At 39.5% G+C, this 9125-nt stretch overlaps 1 long non-coding RNA gene across 2 annotated transcripts; it reads left to right on the forward strand.

Annotated features, from left to right (window-relative positions):
* The first annotated feature begins 2145 nt into the window (after positions 1 to 2145).
* On the forward strand, positions 2146 to 8090 carry LOC138967383 (uncharacterized). 2 transcript variants are annotated; one of them, XR_011455938.1, is made up of 6 exons: positions 2146 to 2861; positions 3151 to 3192; positions 3725 to 3803; positions 4701 to 4822; positions 5440 to 5486; positions 6450 to 8090. It is a non-coding gene; the product is annotated as an uncharacterized lncRNA (long non-coding RNA). The 2 variants fall into 2 exon arrangements; XR_011455937.1 differs by having other exon boundaries at positions 3725 to 3794.
* The last annotated feature ends 1035 nt before the right edge of the window (positions 8091 to 9125 follow it).

Genomic DNA, 9125 nt, shown 5'->3' on the forward strand with positions numbered 1-9125 from the left:
TGCGTCTCTCTCTCTCTCTCTCTCTCTCTCTTTCTTTCTCTCTTTCTCTCTTATACAAACAGACACTCACACACACACACACACACACAAACACACACTCACACACACACACACACACCCCAAGTCACACACGCACACATACACACACTCACTCACACGCACTCACTCACTCTCTCACAAAAACTTCATACACACAAAACACACACCCATACGCACATATGGACAGACAGACATACACACCTTTACAAACAAACACACATACACGCACACACACACACACACACACACACCACACACACACTCACACACACACACGAGTACAGACTCATGCACGCGTGCGCGCACACGGCACACACACAAATACACACACACACACACACCCCACACACACTCACACACACATACACGAGTACAGACTCATGCACGCGTGCACACACACACAAATACACACACACACACACACTCACACACACACACGAGTACAGACTCATGCACGCGTGCGCACACACACACACACACACACACACACACAAATACACACACACACACACACACCACACACACACTCACACACACACGAGTACAGACTCATGCACGCGTGCGCACACACAAACACACACACACACCACACACACACTCACACACACACACACACAAATACACACACACACACACACACACACACACACACCACACACACACACACACGAGTACAGACTCATGCACGCGTGCGCACACACAAATACACACACACACACACACACCACACTCACACACACACGAGTACAGACTCATGCACGCGTGCGCACACACACACAAATACACACACACACACACATAAACAGTAACACTAACACATGTGCACAAAATGAACACAAACACACACACCGCGCGAGAGAGAAAGACTACAGGGAGGCATGACGTCATGATGCATTAATTGACGTCAAAGACTTTCGACCGTGACGTATTCTTCTTACGCGAGCTTTATCCATAGACTTGGAAACTACGGAATTTCTACCCGTCCAAAGCGGCCTTGGGTGGCGTTTGCTCAAAAAATGGGGGCGCCAATTTTACCCACCGTATTTTTGTTAGTATGGTCCCAATTTTTGGTGAACTTCCATCTCCAACTGTGGCCCATTTTCGGGCACAAAGAATCCTTCTTTATCATGTATTATTCGGTATGCACATTTCTCAAATCGATTACAGTATTCACGACTTTTTTCCGTGACCTTTCGTATTTCATGGGGGCTGCCATTTTGGTTTTGATGCGCTTCCTTTTCCGGTTTACGTATTTTCCGGTTTAACATAGCATTTGCGTTTTTTTGTCAGAAGAGTGATATTTGGTTATGAAGGAAGTCAAGTCCGCCATTACCTGCAACCTCAGTTGAGTGTTTACTTTGAACTTAAAGGCAGAGTAAGTCTCCCGTAAACCATCACAGATACGGTCAGGCTTTTACACACAGTACAAACACCATTTCATTTAAACACTCACCAATTGAGAACATCCTAGGTGCCCTCCGTAAAGAGCGAACAATTTTCAAAGAATTTATTTTTGCGTGGTTTATCTTACCCCTGAGCCATCGTGAACCCGTGTGATCCAGTTTTCCCTTTTCACAATGCAGTCGTCATAGTTAGTCGTTTGAATGCGACTCGACGTGAGCTTATCTACAATAGCACGTTTTTTTTATGCACGAAACAACGGCTGTGGTTCACAAGAACTCTAGCGATGGCTTTTGACTGTTGAGAGGAACGGCGATTTGCACTGATAAACCGGCCGTCGTCTGCTACGACCCTTGCGTGACCCTGCTTCCGGGCTTTTCTTTTTTTAAACTTTCACAACTTCGAATTGTTCTGATCTTGTCTTGATGAAAAACGAATTCTTTTATGATTAAAGAATGTTTGTGTAACAAGCTGTCAATTTATTATTTAGATTTTAAAAGTTAGGTCTAGCGCAAAAACGAGGCGCCGTTGTTGTTAACGGAACAAGTCTACGAAAATAAATTCTTGGAAAATGTCTCACGCTCGACAGAAAGCAGCCAGGATGTTCCCGTTCGGTGAGCGTTCAAATGGAAGTATGCTTGTACTGTATTTAGACGCTCGGGGAGCTCTGTGATGGTTTACGGGAGGCTTACTGTGCCTTTAAACTTGAACCGTAACAGTGTGTAGCCAGTTCGCAAGACCTGTTCATCTTCCTACCAGTTCCAACTGTTGTTATCAATGGGTCGCGCAGCTGGAGGAAGTGTTTATTTTCATTTGGAGCCCAACTTCAGTTCAAAACCAGTCAAGAACTGGCCTTGACATTCGTTTGGAACTTAGTTCAACGAGTATTTTCTCGAACGTAACTTTTGACCCAGCTGGTTGGCATCATGAATTAGACGTACACCGGCAGTTATAAATCATGTTGTGCAAAAGACTGTAAAGAAGTAGAAAATTGTGGAAAATCGGGAATGCTTTCTCAGTTTGTGCACCCTGGCAACATTCATCAGGAAAAAAACTGCATATGCCTTCCTCTGCAAAACAAAAGTCGCGCGAAGAATGCTGAACGGGCAGCGACGACTAGCTGTTCTTCTTCAAAGTAATAAACTACCCCCCAAACCCTGCAAGTTTGTGCGATTTACTTTGTGGACATGAAGCCAGCAGAGGGCTCAGGAATGCCCACTTAATTCCTTGATTTTACTTCCGTCACAAGAACTAAAAGAACATTCAATGTTCGTTAAATCTGTGGATCAAGTGACTCTAGAAGCGGAGGAAATGAAAATCACCGGCAGATCTGTACAAGATGTTGAATTCTGCCAGGGAAACGAAGCCGCTGTCACGGCAGAGAAGTCTCCGCCTACGAAAGTCGGTAGATCTAGAGCAAGGTAAACATACGTTTTTCAACGCTTGTTCACAAACACACACACACGTACACAAACACACACACGCTCACACCATCACACACACACTTATGAAAGAGATGGAACAGCTGATCGAGTGATGACAATGTTGATTGATAAGTATTTTTTGGTGCGGTGAACTTGAGGCAATATTGTTCTATCAATCCATCAATATATTTTACACTTTCACCCCAGAAATGAAGCACGTGTACACATATTGAACAAAAGAACCATTTTAAGCTTCCATTGGTATTGTTTCCTCTTTTTTTTGCAGACATGTTGGCAGGAAGTGAGTGTTTCACCCCACTCTTGCAAGGTAGGTTGATCACTGATGACAAGTTCTGATTGTTTTTCCTTTTTAATATTAAACGGATGACAATCCGTACTCTGCAGATGGATCTAACCGAGATGGATCTAACCGATACACGGAAGCAACATTGGGAACACACTGTTATTCAGTCTGTGAATAGTTCATGTGTGAGGGGTATTACTGCAAGTACGTTCACTAATGTAGAGAAATAATTTTGGACTCAAACTTCAAGTTAAATTGTTTCTGCTGTCAGAGCCATCTTTCTGAAGGAACAATATTTTACATGCCACTGGATTGTTGTATATTCCTTATTTTGCAATGACAGGCTCAGCTTTCATTTGATTGTAATGTGTTTCTTATTTGAAGCTTTGTAGTTTGTATCATAAAAGCTCTGTAGAAGTGTTGCACTTGTTTTGCAGACTGCATTAGGCGTGGTAGCTATTGCACCTCCCCCCCCCCCCCCACCTATTTATCTAACACACCCACCCACACACATACACAGGGTGCTGACAAAGGATCTTTTTCTATTCTCCTTCAGGCCATCGCTTAATTTCTTGCAGACTGAGGAGCAGAGGACGCTCCTAAACCTGAGGCACACAAGCCACAAGGTAAATAAGGTATCAGTATAAAAACAAATGTTTTCACTTTGATTTTTATCGCATCATTTTTTTTTAATTAAACTCTGTAAATTGTGGCAATTACACATTATGCTAATAACATTATTATGAAGAATGAAGATTTTCAACTTATCATTGAAGAAATGAAATCAAGCATTTTTGTTCATTCTGTATTTGATTATTATTTTCCAGTCTTTGGGTTGGCATAGTGGGTGAAATAAGGGTGAGGAGTGTCGGTTGGTGTTATTTTTTCGGTCTTGGTGATGTAATATTTTTCCCACGGTATTCATGGTTATGTTTGACTTTAGTGCAGATTCCAGAACAGCCTCTTAAACTGAAAAGCTACAAGGTCAACAATATAAACAGGTTACTGGTGTCTCAGGCATTGATGTTTTTAAAAAGATTTGCACAGCAATTTATGTGTTTGTAAACAGATAATGAAAATAAAGCATAACAACTTTTATATTTTGTAAGTGGAATTAAATGTTTTCATTTTTTATTTTGAAGTGTTTTTGTATTCAGGTTTTATTGGATGGGTGGGGGGGGGGTGGTTTTGGTGGTTCTGACTTTTTATGATGTAAGGATTTTTTCCTTAATTAGTTATTTAATTAGTTTATGTAGGGGGGGCCGAGGGGGGCGTGGGATTTAAAGTGTATTTCTGGCTTTCGGAGAGGTGCTAAATCTGTTAAAATGGAAATGAAATAAAACAATTGGTGGTGAGGGTTATTACAAAAAAAGTAAGGATTATTTCTCATATTTATTTTTTACCCAAAAATTATGTTACTGAAATTATTCATTAATTTTTAAAGAGGCAGACTGTGAGACAGGTGATGTAATTGAAGTTAGAATATCATGAGATGTTACTTACTTTCTTTACAATATCATCTAATTTGACAGTCCGACACTGAAGACTGCAGACTTCATGGCAGCCACTGACCTGACGATATGACAGCCATGAATTGAATATCAAACGCAGAAGAAGAAAAAGAAGAAGACAGTCTAACAGGAAAATAATTCTGGTATGCTCATAATTTCTATGCCAGTTTGAAAAAAGTCATGAATTGAAGTTTACCCAGGTTAGACATTAGCATGTCGTAATTGTGACAATGAATGTATCCGTAAACGCACCAATAGACTTACTTTGAAAAATTGAAGTCATGCATCGTCAATATGACTACAATCACAAACTGAATAAGGGGAAATCATGTCAATTTGGTGGTCTGGATCATCAGCTGTTGCTCATTCGCTATAATGGTCTACTTGACAAAGCCCGTCTTCATGTGCTTCTTTGTTTCTTTATACCTAGTGTAGACAACATGTAGGCGTTTGCAGACTGTTTATTGTATTGCTGTTGTTTGTTTGTGAGTAAAACTATGGTGTGACCTCAATTGTTTGAAATTTGTTGTGTATGTTCTACTTTGTGTAAGGTGTTTCTCCATGCCCCCAGAAGAACCGACATATTAAAACCTTCATACCCTGAAAATACTTGCATACTAGATGTTGTTTCTTATTGTAATGATTGGGGACAGGCAAGCTCTTAAATTGTGCAAGCCATCAGAAAACTGTCAAGTCTGATTTGCTAGAACAAGCGATATTAACACGTTATTAAGATGAATATTTGATTAAATATGTGCAGGAACTACTTCAGCAGATTCATATGGCCAGTCTCACAATGCAAGGAAGGTGAGTAAATTGAATTATGTCTCTCCCACCTGTTCTGTGTTTAGTGTCAGCCGTGATTGCCTGATGAGAATTTGAAAACATGTTGCTAACTAACATGAACCCAACCATGAAACGTGATGTAGGTGAGTAGCCCATCTAGAAAAACGAACCTGTTCTAATTCCGAATTAGAACAGGTTCTTTTTTCTAGATGGGCTACTCACCTACATCACGTTTTATGGTTGGGTTCATGTTAGTTAGCAACATGTTTTCACATAGAAAATGGTGGGCACCTGAACAAATATCTGCACATTACAATGAAGTCTTACTTTTTAATCTGATGGTTTAATAACCCCCCAAAACCCAACCAACCAGCACCCCCCCCCCCCCCACCCCCACCCCTCCAAGAAGAAGCTCACATAACTACCAACTACACAATTTCATTACAGAATCAAACAATGGGAAGAATCAGGATTCAGCAGTGCTAGGTCGTTGGGGGGGATAGCTATCACTAGGCACTCAGCAATGAATAGTTGAGGTTTTCACGGACATTAACAAAATCCGGTAACCTACGGACAGTAAATTTCACAGGGAAGGGAACAAGAACGTCAAAAATGGAAAAGTATGTTTTTTCTTTCAAACCATTGATAGAGCTCTGAAGCTTCACACAAGTTTTGCAGAGAGAGCACTCGGCCTCTTCATTTTTGGCACTAAAACATGCGCACACACAAAAAGAAAGTTTTTAAAAAGTGGCACCGATGTATTCTCACACTCACAGCCTTAGAATATTGCAGTTTGTATGTTACCAAATTGAGGCATGATTTTACTCCATACCTGACCAAATCTGCGACAGTCGGGCAAACTTCTTACAAGTCGGATTGGGCCTTCAATCAAATACTCAGAAACCAGCAGCTACTTTAAGTAATACTAGTTTTGTTGTTATTTTTTACAGCTTGTACTGAATGTGTTTTCTTTTATCTCCTCAGAATCGAGTCAGCCAGAGAAAGACCATTGAGAGGGAGAGCGCACAGTAAAGCATATATGGCATGCACTTGGGTGGACCAGTGCCATCATCTTCATAACAAGAGATGCAGATCATATTTTCTTATGTTTAAGTATAGCTGTTAGCAAAAGTATTTGACGATTCTTGGGTACGACTTTCGTGTTTAATCCTATTAGCTTGTGCACAGCCCCAAAATCTGTTTTATTTTGATTTATCATTTATAGTTTGAATTTTTTTTTTAATGGAATTAGTCCAAATGTAAATACATCTAAGGTTGCAATATTGTTTACTTGTATATACCCTTAAAACTACCTCTTCGTGTAAACAAAATTTAATTGTAAAAAGAAGTGTTTGTTCAAGGGAGATAATTTGAAGCGAATTTTTTTTTAAATCAGTAAAACTGCGTAGTGACATCCTCAATTAAATAAAAAGAATAAGGAATAAAGGTATACACACAGGTTGTACCCATTTTCTTGATTGCACTGCTTTTTAGTAGAAAGATTTTTTTCTCAGAATTATTTTACAAATAAAATTCAAGGGAGGCAATTGATATGATAAAAAGGAAGATTTTTTTTTCCTTAGAATACTGTACACATTTAGTAAAGTATAATTTACAAGACAAAACACAGGGTTTTTTGGGTTTTTTTCTGTGCCTACTACTTGACAAGAGAACCACGAGATTTGTGCAGATTATTTAAAATTTTCTGTACAGTATATTTTACAAAGACAGATCCATACAATATATATAATTTTGTAATAGATCATGTTTACAATTTGTGGGTATGGTTTTTTTTTAAATCAACAGTTCGGATAGCCACAACAAGTGTGTTTGTCTTGTGATTTGAGAGCTTTAGCACTGGATGCTTAGAATCCTCTTGATCATTTACTTCAGTAGGTTAAGCCACCTTCTCCAAAATCTTCTCTCCTATTCTGTGCTTACTACAGTGGGTTTGACAAGAGAACCACGAGATTTGTTTTTGTAAATATGTTGCTTTTATTCTGTACACTTTAATATTTTAATCCTATGTGCACAATTTTTTTTTAGCTGTTTTTTTTCCTTTTTTCTTTTTTCCCTGTATTCAAAGTGTGTATGGAAACCACAACCTGTCACAGCAGTATTATTAATCTGGACTTCCCTGCTAAGAACGTAATTAACAGAACGTGTGCATGTAGCTAAAGAACTTAAAAAGAATTTCTGCTACTTCACTCAAAATACGTCCATCCTCACACTCATATTTTCTTAAAATAATATTTGTTCATACAAACATGTTTGCGAATTATTCAATTTTGCGTAAAATATTCAATTACGATTTCTTTGTGTGTTGCAAAATTATGTAATAAAATTATGCAAGATCAAATTCAAAACAGCAATAAAGCTGCTGACGGCAGAATACCTCTGTTGACTTCTCTATCTGTTGGGCAAACTATGCCACAGACATGTTTCTTCTAGTAGCTCAATATCATGTGATACAGTCTCAAAGACAGAACAACGCAACCTTTTTTTGTGTAGATTCGATTGACTTTTTCCTGAAATAAAATATTCATGAAGCGGGTTCTGACTGAGTTAATATATTTCTGGAAAGCTGAACAACGCAATGCGTCTGTGACTGGTGAAGAAGCAGAGCTGGAGCTGTTTGTATTGTTTGTCGTTTGTTTTATTACACACGCAGTCACATACAGTCAACAAAATGTTGCATGTTCCTGCTTGACAAACAAATGCCTGCATACATGTGTGCACGTTCGAACGTACGAACATTCATACCTGTGCAAACAATCTACCACTTCAAGTTCAACACCCAAACCCCACACATTCCTCCAAAACTAAAAGGAGTCTGAAATATAATACAGGCATTTGTGGTAGTCTATTGAACGAGGACCTCAACTTCCATTGTCTAGTGCATGTGGGTCTCATGTTATACGTGTGAAACAACTTACTTAAAAAAAAAAACTTGTAAGCTTATCAACTAAAAACAAACAAAAAACGAACAATTATATTCTTAAACAAACTGGTTAGAATAACAGATTTAGGAGAATGCAATGCAAGGAACATCTTTATCTAATTCGGTCGATGCTTAGATCTAGAAAAGCACCCACTCATTCCAGTATAATAGAGAAAAAAAATCCAATTGAAAAAGTTCCAGATCTAGACAAGGCAGCACTAGCAGCAATTTTAGCTAGCAAAATCGAACTTGCCCTGCAGTCATGCAAGGTCGAACCACTTTCCCTGCATAGTGGGGGTTTGGCGGGTAGAGGGCCGGTGCTGGCACACTCGGAGTGAAACGACATGTCACCTAGATTCACTTCGATAGCTTCTCCGGATTTACGTGTACAACTGAACAGCGGTCCGGGTTTACCGCTTCGATTCTAAACCCTAGTTTCTCATGTTGGTAACAAACTGGCTATTTGTTTATCAGATGTGTCGTTGTTCCACATTAAATGATGCTAGAATGCAAGGTCGCAATCATTTGGTTATCAAACCAGGCTGTGTTCTTTTTTTCATCACCTTTTTCCGCGCAAACAGTTTTGCGCCATTTCTTTTGCGCAGACTGGGCGGGACAGGAAGCGGAAGCGCATCCCTATTTCTGATTGGACAATGATGCCGACGCCCACTTGACCCCCACTACAATGTCAAGGTCGGAAAGTCGTGAATAGCGTTCAC

The sequence above is a fragment of the Littorina saxatilis genome, linkage group LG5 (genome assembly GCF_037325665.1).
Source record: "Littorina saxatilis isolate snail1 linkage group LG5, US_GU_Lsax_2.0, whole genome shotgun sequence".
NCBI lineage: Eukaryota > Metazoa > Mollusca > Gastropoda > Littorinimorpha > Littorinidae > Littorina > Littorina saxatilis.